The sequence below is a fragment of the Malaclemys terrapin genome, chromosome 1 (genome assembly GCF_027887155.1).
Source record: "Malaclemys terrapin pileata isolate rMalTer1 chromosome 1, rMalTer1.hap1, whole genome shotgun sequence".
NCBI classification, from domain to species: Eukaryota; Metazoa; Chordata; order Testudines; family Emydidae; genus Malaclemys; species Malaclemys terrapin.
In genome coordinates, this window is record NC_071505.1 from 96,499,334 (window position 1) to 96,514,517 (window position 15,184).

Sequence of the window (15,184 nt, forward strand, 5' to 3'; positions counted from 1 at the left end):
GATAAATGAAGAAATAAGGCTAAGTCTACACTTGGAGTTGGGGGTGCGATTCCCAGCTCAAGTGAACATATTCGTACTAGCTGTCATCAAGCTAGTACACTAAAAAATGTGTTGGCACTGGCAGCTGAGAGCAGCAGCACAGGCTAGCTGCCCCAAGTATGCAGCTATGAGGTCAGGGCAAGTTTATACTCAGAGCGGCTATTCTGTGTTGCTGCTCGCCACTGCCCCTGCTATTGTGGCTACACTGAGGGTTAAAAAAGGAAGGGGACATATTCAATAGCTCTCACTGAAAAAAATAAGAAAATACTATCTGCTTTGGTCCAAGATATTGCTGGTTTGAACAAAATCATTTATGCGTCCCTGTAAATGTCAATTCAAGAAGAATTACTCCATTCAAATGATTTTTTAAGAATTGCTTTTAGTATGTCAAATATCTCTCTAGATTTCTTGCTATGCAATTGCTGAGACAGCATCCTTGGTTCTGTACTTTGGAACTCTACCTTGAAGTTAATATGCAGTGCTAGACTTGTCTTGGAAAGTCCTAATGTCTTTAAAGCAGATGACCTCGTGGCAAAATTTGAAGAGACAAGATATCTCCTGGGTGTCTAAATCTCATTGTCCTGCTGTCCCCAATATGGAAAGTGTCTGTGCTAGTAGCAGACTAGAAACCTTTATTTACTGTTAATACAGAGACAGTTCTTATGCACTATTTCCTTTTCCTGTGTATCCTTTGGTTCCTTCTCCAAAGGCTCAGTTTTGTATTAACCTCTTCCCAGACTTCTGCCATGAAAGGGGGTGTTCTTTTTTTTTTCAAATAGCAACAGTACAGCCAACTCCTTTGCTCACATCTAATGAAGGATGAGGGTCCATTTCTGCTACCTTTAAAGGATATAGATTTCCTTTTTTTCCTGCATTTAGAAGGTTCAGTTAATCTCTTTTGGATAATCCTTTTTCTATGGTAGATGTTCGTGTTGGAATATTTTTTGCCTTAACAGGACCAATTTTAGGCTTTGGATTTAGGAGACACAACTTTCACATCAGAATTGCTCTCTCTCATGTGCGCACATGCGCACGTACACACACACACACACAGAAATATCTTCCACTCTGTTAGCATCACAACCAATATTTACCAATTGCCTGGAAGAGATAACAGCTCATCTTCATGATCTAGGTTTCTAAAACTAGTCCAGGGAAGATGTAATAAAAACTGCTGCTGGCTTTCACCTCACTTTTTAAATGTTTTCTTATCAGTTGAGAAATATCTACTCTTTCCTGTTGAAACTGAACTTCATGGGATCTGTTTTGGAAGCACCCGAACAAAGGGATTCTTTGCAGGGGACAACTTAAGTAAAATGCAGATTCTTTGCCATGCTTGCCATGGGAAGTGGAAGGTAAGGATACTGAAATGGAATCAGAGACAGTTGATACATTTTATACTCTAGAAGGGTACAAAGTGAATCCTTGCCAATGGCAAATGCCATCATGCAATGCAAAGTTCAAAATGATCCACTGCTATTAAAGGGTGTGACATTACCAGGAATAGATGAACTTATGCACACAAACAGCTCTTTCAGCTTTCTTGGCTCCAAAAGAATAGTTGTGTGTATATTAAGGTTGCTGAATATGTGGCAACAGAGATATTTCTATGAAGTTCAGGTCACGCGCACTCCAAGAGTTACATGAAGGCCATTTGGGAAGTGTAAAAATGGAAGTCCTTGTCAGAAGTTGTGCATGGTGAATAGGGATTGTACATAAATGGAGGAAATGGCAAAATACTGTCAGCAAACACAACACATCTAAACATGCCCCTTTTCATCCTTGGGAGCGGCCCAGCACCCCACTGTAATGAATCCACATGAGAACATAGCCTTATATATACTAGATTTCATGGCAGGATGTATGGTGTCTCTCATCCATCTGTTTTTAATGACAAAGACTTCCCCATTTTTGTCTGCATTCTCACTTTAGCCCTGCACCAACTTATGTTTGCTTCACTATAGGCAGTGAAATTGTTCATAGATTCATAGATTCATAGATTCTAGGACTGGAAGGGACCTCGAGAGGTCATCGAGTCCAGTCCCCTGCCCGCATGGCAGGACCAAATACTGTCTAGACCATCCCTGATAGACATTTATCTAACCTACTCTTAAATATCTCCAGAGATGGAGATTCCACAACCTCCCTAGGCAATTTATTACAGTGTTTAACCACCCTGACAGTTAGGAACTTTTTCCTAATGTCCAACCTAGACCTCCCTTGCTGCAGTTTAAACCCATTGCTTCTGGTTCTATCCTTAGAGGCTAAGGTGAACAAGTTTTCTCCCTCCTCCTTATGACACCCTTTTAGATACCTGAAAACTGCTATCACGTCCCCTCTCAGTCTTCTCTTTTCCAAACTAAACAAACCCAGTTCTTTCAGCCTTCCTTCATAGGTCATGTTCTCAAGACCCTTAATCATTCTTGTTGCTCTTCTCTGGACCCTTTCCAATTTCTCCACATCTTTTTAAAAATGCGGCGCCCAGAACTGGACACAATACTCCAGCTGAGGCCTAATCAGAGCAGAGTAGAGCGGAAGAATGACTTCTCGTGTCTTGCTCACAACACACCTGTTAATACATCCCAGAATCATGTTTGCTTTTTTTGCAACAGCATCACACTGTTGACTCATATTTAGCTTGTGGTCCACTATAACCCCTAGATCCCTTTCTGCCGTACTCCTTCCTAGACAGTCTCTTCCCATTCTGTATGTGTGAAATTGATTGTTCCTTCCTAAGTGGAGCACTTTGCATTTGTCTTTGTTAAACTTCATCCTGTTTAACTCAGACCATTTCTCCAATTTGTCCAGATCATTTTGAATTATAACCCTGTCCTCCAAAGCAGTTGCAATCCCTCCCAGTTTGGTATCATCCGCAAACTTAATAAGCGTACTTTCTATGCCAATATCTAAGTCGTTGATGAAGATATTGAACAGAGCCAGTCCCAAAACAGACCCCTGCGGTACCCCACTCGTTACGGCTTTCCAGCAGGATTGGGAACCATTAATAACAACTCTCTGAGTACGGTTATCCAGCCAGTTATGCACCCACCTTATAGTAGCCCCATCTAAATTGTATTTGCCTAGTTTATCGATAAGAATATCATGCGAGACTGTATCAAATGCCTTACTAAAGTCTAGGTATACCACATCCACAGCTTCACCCTTATCCACAAGGCTCGTTATCCTATCAAAGAAAGCTATCAGATTGGTTTGACATGATTTGTTCTTCACAAATCCATGCTGGCTGTTCCCTATCACCTTACCACCTTCCAAGTGTTTGCAGATGATTTCCTTAATTACTTGCTCCATTATCTTCCCTGGCACAGAAGTTAAACTAACTGGTCTGTAGTTTCCTGGGTTGTTTTTATTTCCCTTTTTATAGATGGGCACTATATTTGCCCTTTTCCAGTCTTCTGGAATCTCTCCCGTCTCCCATGACTTTCCAAAGATAATAGCTAGAGGCTCAGATACCTCCTCTATTAGCTCCTTGAGTATTCTAGGATGCATTTCATCAGGCCCGGGTGACTTGCAGGCATCTAACTTTTCTAAGTGATTTTTAACTTGTTCTTTTTTTATTTTATCTGCTAAACCTACCCCTTTCCCATTAGCATTCACTATGTTAGGCATTTCTTCAGATTTCTCGGTGAAGACCGAAACGAAGAAGTCATTAAGCATCTCTGCCATTTCCAAGTTTCCTGTTACTGTTTCTCCCTCTTCACTAAGCAGTGGGCCTACCCTGTCTTTAGTCTTCCTCTTGCTTCCAATGTATTGATAAAAAGTCTTCTTGTTTCCTTTTATTCCCGTAGCTCGTTTGAGCTCATTTTGTGCCTTTGCCTTTCTAATCTTGCCCCTGCATTCCTGTGTTGTTTGCCTATATTCATCCTTTGTAATCTGTCCTAGTTTCCATTTTTTATATGACTCCTTTTTATTTTTTAGATCGTGCAAGATCTCGTGGTTAAGCCAAGGTGGTCTTTTGCCACATTTTCTATCTTTCCTAACCAGTGGAATAGCTTGCTTTTGGGCCCTTAATAGTGTCCCTTTGAAAAACTGCCAACTCTCCTCAGTTGTTTTTCCCCTCAGTCTTGATTCCCATGGGACCTTACCTATCAGCTCTCTGAGCTTACCAAAATCTGCCTTCCTGAAATCCATTGTCTCTATTTTGCTGTTCTCCCTTCTACCCTTCCTTAGAATTGCAAACTCTATGATTTCATGATCACTTTCACCCAGGCTGCCTTCTACTTTCAAATTCTCAACGAGTTCCGCCCTATTTGTTAAAATCAAGTCTAGAACAGCTTCCCCCCTAGTAGCTTTTTCAACCTTCTGAAATAAAAAGTTGTCTCCAATGCAGTCCAAGAATTTGTTGGATAGTCTGTGCCCCGCTGTGTTATTTTCCCAACATATATCCAGATAGTTGAAGTCCCCCATCACCACTAAATCTTGGGCTTTGGATGATTTTGTTAGTTGCTTGAAAAAAGCCTCATCCACCTCTTCCACCTGGTTAGGTGGCCTGTAGTAGACTCCTAGCATGACATCTCCCTTGTTTTTTGCCCCTTTTAGCCTAACCCAGAGACTCTCAACACTTCCGTCTCCTATGTCCATCTCTACCTCAGTCCAAGTGTGTACATTTTTAATATATAAGGCAACACCTTATATTGTGTTGTTGTTCTTCTATGATCTTATACAATACATGTTCAAGGGATTCCAGTAATGCTCCTGTCATCTTATCTGTCTATGAACTCAGATACAGATAGAGAGTACATATGGCACACTTCAAACACACACATTGTGGAGACTATAACTGCATTGGTTAGATAGAAATGGAGCTGATAGATGCAAGACTGGCTGTGACTGATCTTGTTTGGGTGGTGCAGAACCTGACAATTTAACATTGTTTGCTTACTCATCAGAGGGGCTTTTTCTAGTATCCTGTTTGAAAAGGACATTTGGCTCTGGCACTTACTCATTTGTCATAGGTATTCTCTGAGCTTATATACCTGGCAGTTATTTCTACTCCCTGGCGGACATGCTCAGTCAGTGATTCAATGAGCCTTCTTTCTCTTAAAGAAGACACAACTCTTTAGCTACAGTAGAGCCAGTATTCCTCTAATTAGCATCCTGGTTTTGGGATCTGTATTGGTAACATTTTCTGAAGGTAATGAAAGTACTCTGAGAACAATTAAATCTTCTATGCATAAAACAGACTATTTTAATGGAAACAAAATGTCCTGTTTTGAGTAGGAATAAGGACCTCAATTCTTGTCTTAGTTGTGGAGGTTGTCCTTAACTAAATCAAATGTTATTTTTAAAACTAAAACTAAGAATTAAACATAGATACACTCTCTGCTTTGTAATATTTCTAGAAAGAGAAGCAGATATTAATTACACAGCAATACAATTCAGTGTTTTCTCAGTTTTTGTCTACACTGCAGAACAATAAATGAAGCATCCAAACAGAGGGGAGGTAACAAGGAAACAGAGGACTAAAGTCTGTCCATCATTTGTGGGGGGTGAGGTGAAGAAATCAGGGGGAGCAAGTTATATCTGATAGAAAAGAAAACATATTCAAGTACAATTCTTTGCTGGAACACAGATTAAGATATAGGAAGTGAGGGCCTGGTCCAAACCCCATTGAAGTCAATAAGAATCATGCCACTGACTTCAAAGGGAGTTGGGTCAGGCCCTAAAGGCATAAAAGTCAATTTAATCTCCCCTACATAGTTCCATTTCAGAGTCTGCATATTGTTTCCTGTCTTCATGTTTTTCAGAAGTTTCTGTACAGAGAACATATATACCAAAATGGAAAAGTCTTACTGCTGTGCATTACCCAGAACTTCACTGCAAATAGGATAGAAGTGAAGACCCTTCATCAATAAAATCTTTAACTGCATTCAGCATTTGAAACTTTCTTTATTAAGGGCCCGATCCTGCACCATTGGGGCCAAAGGGAGCTCTGCCATTGACTTCAGTAGTTCCAGGATCAAGCCTTTGCTGAGTTTCAGGAATCGTATTAGGAAAAACTAGTAAAATATTGTCTTCTGTTTTAATTCCTTTTCTTGTACAGGAGTCTCTCCCTGACTCAAGTATCTATAAGGGTCCCATTAAAGGGGCACTATCAACCTGAAATCTGATGAATTTCAATAAATTAGTTTAAAATAGTATCAGATACTACCACTGACCTTCAGCGCTCCTGTCAATTTTTGTGGTTTTACAATTGCATTGTTCTAGTTTAAAAAATGTTGTTCTCTCTCCTATTGCTGTGTAAATAACCTACACACACAGGGGGAAATTAGGAAGTGACTCTATTTGGTAGAACCATTTTATATTCACAGTGCTGTTAAATGCACAAAGTAAACAAATTGAGAAAAATATTTGTCTTGCTAATCTTTCAGCAATAGCGAAATGGTGTCCTTTCAAAATACCAGTGGTAACAAATTTACCTTTGTATTAGGGCTGTCGATTACAAATTATTATGACTGTCAATTGATGGCAGTTAATGCCTGAGATTAATTGTAGGGCTGTCGATTAATCACAGTTAACTCACGCAATTAACTCAAAAAATTAATCGTGATAAAAAAAATTAATCGTGATTAATCGCACTGTTAAACAATAGAATACCAATTGAAATTTATTAAATATTTTTTTATATTTTTCTACATTTTCAAATATATTGATTTCTAGTACAAAAAAGAATACGAAGTGCACAGTTCTCACTTTATATTATTTTTTATTACAAATATTTTCACTGTAAACATGATAAACAAAAGAAATGGTATTTTTCAATTCACCTCATACAAGTACTGTAGTTCAATCTCTTTATTGTGAAAGTGTAATTTACAAATGTAGATTATTTTTGTTACATAACTGCACTCAAAAACAAAACAATGTAAAACTCTAGAGCCTACAAGTCCACTCAGTCCTACTTCTTGTTCAGCCAATCACTAAGACAAACAAGTTTGTTTACATTTATGGGAGACACCGCTGCCTGCTTCTTATTTACAATGTCACCTGAAAGTGAGAACTGGCATTTGCATGGCACATTTGTAGCAGGTGTTACAAGGTATTTACGTGCCAGATATGCTAAATACTCTTATGCTCCTTCGTGCTTCGGCCACCATTCCAGAGGACATGCTTCCATGCTGATGATGCTTGTTAAAAAAATAGTGTGTTAATTAAATTTGTGACTGAACTCCTTGGGGGAGAATTGTATGTCTCATGTTCTGTTTTACCTGCATTCTGCATATATTTCAGGTTATAGCAGTCTCAGATGATGACTCAGCACGTTTGTTTTAAGAACATTCACAGCAGATTTGACAAAACACAAGGTACCAATGTGAGATTTCTAAAAATAGCTACAGCACTCAACCCAAGGTTTAAGAATCTGAAGTGCCTTCCAAAATCTGATCGGGACGGAGTGTGGAACATGCTTTCAGAAGTCTTAAAAGAGCAACACTCCGATGCGGAAACTACAGAACCCAAACCACCAAAAAAAGAAAAGAAAATCAACCTTCTGCTGGGCATCTGACTCAGATGATGAAAATGAACATACATCAGTCCACTCTACTTTGGATCAGAGGGGTAGCCGTGTTAGTCTGAATCTGTAAAAAGCAACAGAGGGTCCTGTGGCACCTTTAAGACTAACAGAAGTATTGGGAGCATAAGCTTTCGTGGGTAAGAACCTCACTTCTTCAGATGCAAGATAACGATCTACTTTGGATCGTTATCGAGCAAAACCCGTCATCAGCATGGATACATGTCCTCTGGAATGGTGGTTGAAGCATGAAGGGACTTATGAATCTTTAGTGCATTTGGCACGTAAATATATTGTGACGCCAGCTACAACATTGCCATGCAAACACCTGTTCTCACTTTCAGGCGACATTGTAAACAAGAAGCGGGCAGCATTATCTCCTACAAATGGAAACAAACTTGTAATAAAAAATAAATATAAAGTGAGCACTGTACCTTTGTATTTTGTGTTGTAATTGAAATCAATATATTTGAAAATGTAGAAAACATCCAAAAATATTTAAATAAATGGTATTCTATTATTGTTTAAGAGCACGATTAATTGCGCGATTAATCGCGATTAATTTTTTTAATCGCTTGACAGCCCTACTTTGTATGTAATCAGCAATACTACTGGATTCTGAAAAAAATTAAAGATATTGTAGAAAACTAAATTCATCATTTGCTGCATCTGCACAGCCATTGTCTAACTACTTTCCCTTTGGGATTCTCAGATTTTAAATTCTTGAGTTACACACACCAGTTGGTCCACCGGCCTTGTTTTGACCGTCATCTTAATTTCCTCAGTCTCCATCCCCATCTTGCCTCTTGTTTTTTTCCACATACTGGTGAGGAATCTCCAGACTTTTCAATTTAATGCCCACCGTGGAGAGCTTAAGCAACAGTGCTTCCAATTTATGATCCAGAAGTGGGAAATTGCTTCCCAGAGTGGATTACATCTTTTCTGTTTTCTGTTTGAAAGCTTCCAGCTGTTCTCTAATGGAGAGCTCTCCTGCCGCAAAAGGTAAGGGAGGGGCAGCACATCCTGCAGTAGCTGTAACTGTGTCCAATGCAGAGTGGGAACCAGAATCCCAATTTGTAGTAATTATTTTTAGCTGTGTGTTTGGTGTCCACCTCTCCTGCTCCCCCTCTGCCCCCCCCCCCCCCCCCAAAATCTGGCCAGGCCCTGCTAAATCAGATTTGAATCTCTCTTCTGTCGGTTCATCTGAGAATATCCTGAGCATTAGATAAAATATGTGAGCATGTAGAGGGCTATACTATCAACCCCTGGTTTAAGAGTAGCTCATGAATTGTCTTGGTTTGCTCATGAAACTTGTATGTCTTGAACATAATGTGACAGTGCTTGTTTCACTGTGTGTTTGAAGCACCAGTTAAATAAACATAATTATAGGCTGGGCTGATCACACTGTATCCCTGTCTCATGCAGTGCAAAAGATGGACCTGCTCTAGGAATGAATCAGGGTTGCATAATGAAAGAGACTATTGTCTGTAGGGTCCTCTGCCTGATTAGTTGCAGAAGTAGGAAGGTGTGTACTATTTTCAGGACTCCAACAGGCAGGTCTAGGCCTGACCAAAACTAACTGCCCTCCCCTTCAACTAAGGGGAGGAACCACTAAGTCCAGGATCCAGTTGATTATGGAGGACATGGAGCAGAGAACCCCCAGCAGCACCCACTGCTCCTCAAAGGCATTCAAGGAGGTAGTGCACAAAGGAACTCAGCTCAGAGGCATGGTCAAACAAGGGATCAGAAGTAGGCCCCACAGTCGCAGAGCAACCCCCTCCCCCGTCCAGCTTCCTCTTCCTGGTATGATGGTTGGCCATCTTGGCCAGCACCAGGAAGGTGATGAAAAGGTCTCATAAATTAATGGGGCTGCAGATAGGGTGTGTGAAAATCATGAGGTGCAGGGAGAAGTGCAACCAGAACCTCTTACTGAGGTTTTGGAGGAGCCGGAAGAGGGGCTGCAACGTGGCGCAATCTACATAGATGTGCACCAGGGTCTCCCTCTCACCATAGAAAGGACTGGTGTTGGGGAGTTCATGAACCACACTAGGTACAGGCCCATGCTCATGGATGAACTGCCAGCTGATATCCCCTGCGGATCATGGGACTAGAATGTAGTACAGGCTGGCTAACCAAGGTTCCTCGCCCTCCTTAGATGGCAACAGGTCCTGCCACTTGCTGTTAGGGTGGGACATGAGGAGGAAGTGGACAATATGAAGCATGAGCACATACAGATGTTCTCTGGACCCGGTTCAGAGGCAAATAGGCTGGATATTGCGCAGCTGGCTCTGGTGGCATGTCAGGGCAGCCTGGGAGGCTCACTGGGTAGGAGCCCGATGACATGTTCCAGAGGCCAGAGTTGAGGGGTAGGCAGGGAGCACCCTCACACAGGTCCCTCTTGAGGAAAGTGAGAGAAGCAGGAGGCAAGTCTGCTGTCACCTCTAGGAGCACATGACAGGGGTAGGAAGGTTTGTAGTGAATAAGGCAGGGGATTGTGGGAAGAGAGACGATGGTCTCATGGTTAAGGCAGTTGAAAGCAGACCTGATGAATTGGATTATATCCCTGTCTCTGACACAGATTTCCTATGGATTGCTGGGCAAGTCACTTAAACCAAACTTTTCAGAGCTGGTCACTAAGGATATGTGTACACTGCAATTAAACACCCACAGCTGGCCCACATCAGCTGATTTGGACTCATGGGGCTCATGCTACATGTTTGTATAATTGCGGTGTAGATTTTCCAGCTCAGGCTGGAGCCTGGGCTCTGGGACCCCACAAGCCTGAACCCAAACATCTACATCATAATTAAACAGGCCCATAGCCCAAGCTAGCTGACACAGGCCAGCTGTGGGTGTTTAACTGCAGTGTAGACATACCCTACACCAGTGTGGTCCTCATTTCTGAGTGTCCGATATGAGACCCTGTGTTCTGACTTGCAGAAGCGCTGAGCATTCACAGCTGCAGTTGAAGTCAATGTGAGCTGTACTTTGAATATACAAAGTGCTCTATAAAAATCAGGATTTTAGTAGCTCCATTGGGGAGCCACAGTTAGTGAACAGTGTTGACCTTAATCTCAGTGTGTCTCAGCTCCCCATCTGTAAAATGGGGATAATATAACGCTTTCATCCCACACAAGTGTTGTGAAAATAAATTCATTGATGTTTGTGAAGCGCTCAAATACTATAGTGATGAGCACCACAGAAAAGCCTATGAAGAAATTAATAATTCTATCTTCACAGCAGGGTTGGAATAATGTGCAATAAATAAGGCCTGGGACCACACATTGAACAATGAGGAGAAACAAAATGTTGAATAGCTGCCCATTAAGTGAGCACCGTCCTTTCTATACACTGAATGAGGCAAGAGTCTTGTGGAAAATAGCATGTGATCACGTAATTAAAGACCGTATCATAATGCCTATACACAACTAAGGTTGCAAGATAATCTTCATTTCCTCCTAATTTATGAGTGCTTGACTCTGAAACTATAATAATCTTCTTTTAACATAGCTTTTTGCATGTAATAAAATGTATATGGTTGTTTTTAAAGCATACATTTGGTAGCTATTGAGCTGTCCCATAATTCACTAGATACAATATACCATTTTTCACTCATCCACTGATGGTGTTCTCTTTTTCTTAAGGTCTACTGGCAGTTCATTTCAGCCAGAGTGATGAAGAAAGGGCAAACCCTTGAGAGAAATTCATATGTGCTTTAACTCTAGTAAAAAGGACTTCAATGGAGTTATATCCGGGATGAATTTGGCCCCTTATGCCTATTGCTTCATTCTTAATTTCCTCCAGTACCTCCAGCAGAGACACACTGTATTTAGATGTTATCATGAATAACAGATAAATGGAAAAGAGATTTTAGTTTTCTTGGTCAAAACCTAACTAATCTGTAAATATTTTCGGGCTTGTCTACACACAGAATTTGTACCACTTTAACTATACTGGTGTAACTAAAGCAGTACAACCTCCCACACCCGAGTGTGAACACCGTTATACTGGTCCTGCAGCAATTGTTCAGCATCTTGAAGGACAAAACCCTTAAAGATTGCTGGTCTGCATGGCAAAGTGTGAGACACAAAATATGCATCTGTTGATAATTCCAGTAATAGGTATGTGACCTTGTTTTATTAATAATTTAACAGTATTCAGAACTATTTCCTCCTCCATACATCCCCAGCAATTTTCTTTCATCACACCTGTCAATGTAGTTTCAATCCTACAGCCAGGAAAGAAAATATAGAGACACATGTTATTCATGATGGCTGCTGATACTTTAGCTTCACCCAGGAGTATGGACAGAGTAACTTATATAGGTCAGTCATTTGTGAGTTCTCTTTGCTCATGAGAATAATAGCTATTATAACAGAGCTCATCCAGCATGTCATATATAGTTTCTCCACATCATCATTTCTGGGTACAATTCAGTAGCTTTTACAGATACACACAGATATACTTTTCAAATTACTTTCCTGGGTGTCATTACATGTCAAACATCACAGTCAATGACACTTAAAACGATATCACTGGCACGTTCAACTTCATGATTTACTTCAGTTTATCATATAATTCTGATTCTGAAGCACCAGGCAGTGGGCAGTGCTGAAGTATCAGGCACTGGGCAGATTTCTTTTAACCTGTCATAAAACAATCTTTAAATAAGACCTGATGTTTAAATAGTTGATAAAACAGAACAAATTAACAGCTGAAGTATCTGTTGTAGAATGACATTTTCCAAAGATCTCATTTCCTCCCGTTAATATTCTGTTATTGCCTTGGAAAACTAAAGCAATGAATGTTGAATTGTGTCCATATTATTACTACCCATGATTATTTAGATTATTATTCATAGCGTGTGTATGCTTTTCTTCTCTTTATGTGGATGGTTGTACTAACCTCTAAAAACTGAAAGGGTTTTTTATTTTTAAATAAAATTATGTATACTTATTTTTACATTTTGCTCCAGGGCTTTACAGTTTCTGCTGTGATTATACTTTTGCCTTGCCAATTTCAGATCCTCCCTCCTCCCCCACAGTTTATCATGCACTCCCTTCTTAACACGCTAATTTATTACGATAATCAAATCTACAAAACCATTAATGAAGTGAAAGGAAAGCAACGAATAAAAATAAAGTGTAAATGCTAGTTCCATGTCTGAGGGGAGAAAGAAAGCCCCCACTTTTATCACTTGGTTCTCAGCCGTTTCCAGAATGCAGCAAAACATCCCAGAGACAAAATCTGCCGCATTTCAGCTAAAAGACGTGATATTACATTTTGATATGTTAATGGCACCAGGAAATTAGATATTATTTTATTATACTAAAAGTTGACATTTGAATGGCATTAGAAATATTAGATGCTATTGGGTTTGCCTGAAACATACACACAATATGTAATCAGCACCTGTAGGGCATGGGATGGGATTAATCCCAGAGTCAGTGGAGGAGTGAGGAAAAAGGACCACAGTAGACAGAGGAGTTGGCTCTGGCTATATCGCTGACACTGTAAGTACTATTCAGTTCTTATCCTTTAGGATGATTACTTGGTGACTCCTCTTTCTCCCTCCCCCCCCCTCTTACCACGGTGCTTCCCTGTCCTACTCGGGGCTTTGCAGCAGCTCGCTGGTTTTAACGCTCTCTTTCAGGTGAAATGCTTAGCGTACCAGATATTATAACAACACCCAGCTTGTGGTTTGCAGCCCATTGCCCTGCACGGAGTGAAGCCCAGGCGGGGGCTGCTGGGACTAGCCTCCTACAGGGATGAGAAGGGGACTTTCCAGAGGGCGCCCCCCACCAGCCAGTGCCTCCGCGGGGCAGGGGGGTTTGTGTGAACGCCTGGCTCCCGAGCCCAGGTGGAGCCGGCCCCTTCCCGAGGCTGGCGAGGAGGGGGAGGGACTCTGCAGCAGGGGGCTGCTCCTGGTTGGGCCCTCGCCGCCTGTCACTGGGCGGCGTGTCAGCGGGCTGGCCCCGCCTCGGCTCCGGCTGCTTTCAGCCCTTCGCTGCACAGACATGACACAGACACACAGTCACTGCAGCTGCCGCTGAGCCCGGGGCGCGCGGCGGCGGCGGGCAGCCTGGCACCGGGAGCCGCACCGCCAGAGGGGGCAGCCTGGCATTGGACCCGCGGAGAGGCGGCAGCGGGGGCAGCCTGGCACGGAGACCCGCAGGGGGCAGCCTGGCACCGGGAGCCGGAGAGAGCCGGCGGGGGCAGCCCGGCAGCAGCGGGACCCGGCGGGGACAGCCCGGCAGCAGCGGGACCCAGCCGGGCAGCGCGAGCAGGCACTGAGCGAGCCCGGGCGGAGCGTCGCGCCCGGCAGCCGCTGAGGCCGGGCCAGCAGCAGCGGGAGCGGCGCCGGAGGAGCCTTCCCAGCCCGGCTCCTCGCTGCCCGTGACCTTCCCGGGGCTCCCCGCCGCCTCCCAGGCCGGGGCAGGGCCTCCTCTCCCCGCGGAGCTTGTCTGCAGGCCCCGGGGAGGGGGCAGGAGGCCGGACCGGAGCCCCCGCCTCCGGGTCCCGCTGGCCGCCGGGCCGGGCCTGTGCACAGCGCGCATCGCCGCCGGGGACTGGCGAGGGGGGCGGCGGGCTGCATCCCAGGGCAGCATGGAGGAGCGAGCGGGCAGGCCCTGAAGAAGAGCCGGGCAGGCAGGAGAGGAGGGAGCCGTGGGCTCCGCTTCTCGGAGGGAGAGGGGGGCCCCCCTCCTGGCTGCTCCCGCGACCCATGAAGAGCCGGGAAACCGGCGCCTCCCTTGCCTGGAGAGACCCCCCCGGAGCGCCGGGCTGCAGGGACTGAACGGGACCCGCCTCCCCGCAGCAGAGGAGGAAAAGCTTCATTGTGCTGGGGGCAGGAGCGGGGGCTGTGTCCGCGTCCTGCCTGCCCCTGTGTCCGCACCGGTCCCGAGGGGCAAGGAGAGAGCCCGCGAGCCCGGCATCCACCTTCTGCACAGCCCCCTGCTTCTCCGCAGCCGCGCCGAGAAGGTAAGGTGCTGAGCTGGGTCGCTGCTGCTGCTTTAGAGACAAACGGTTTGTTAAGTGGGGAGAGGGAGGGATAAAGAAAGAAATCGTGGGTGTCTCACCACCTCTCCCGCCCCCCTCTCAAGCCAGCATGACAAATAAAGGCGGGGGGGGGGGTATTGTTTTCGATCCTGGACTTTAATCCCCATCAAATCTGGCGCCGACCAGATGCTCAAACCGGGATACCTTTCGGAAAGCGCATTCCAGGCACAGATCCCCTCCCTTTGCCTTATCTGAAGAAAGGTTCCCTCATCTGGTTTAGCACTTAAGTCCGCTGGCCAAGACCTGAGCAAGGAGTTTCCTTGCATCAACTCCTGGTGGGACTATTTTCATTTGTTGTCCCCTCTCCTCTCTCTTTCTCGTGTCTTGCCCCGTACTTACAAAAGTCAGAAAGGTGGCCGTTGCCAATTGTACTGTTGGGCTTCTGCCTTTTGGCACGGAGGGGTTTCCTTAAAGTCACAGGAGCCCGCTAGTGGAGTTGGAGAAACAGGTGAGAGACTTTTTTGGGGGGGAGGGGAGGGAGTTGGGAGAAGAGGGAAGGGTGTTGCAGGTGGGATTTGAGTAAAACTTCTATTCTGTTGTATGCCAGTCTCTCCATAG

At 43.8% G+C, this 15,184-nt stretch overlaps 1 protein-coding gene across 1 annotated transcript in view; it reads left to right on the top strand.

The window, feature by feature from the left end:
• Positions 1-14,217: 14,217 nt before the first annotated feature.
• The window catches only part of LARGE1 (LARGE xylosyl- and glucuronyltransferase 1), a 377,994-nt gene continuing 377,027 nt past the window's right edge, over positions 14,218-15,184 (top strand). The window contains exon 1 of the mRNA XM_054032553.1: positions 14,218-14,548. The gene's annotated coding sequence lies outside the window, so the exon portion shown is untranslated. The remainder of the gene's footprint in view (positions 14,549-15,184) is intronic.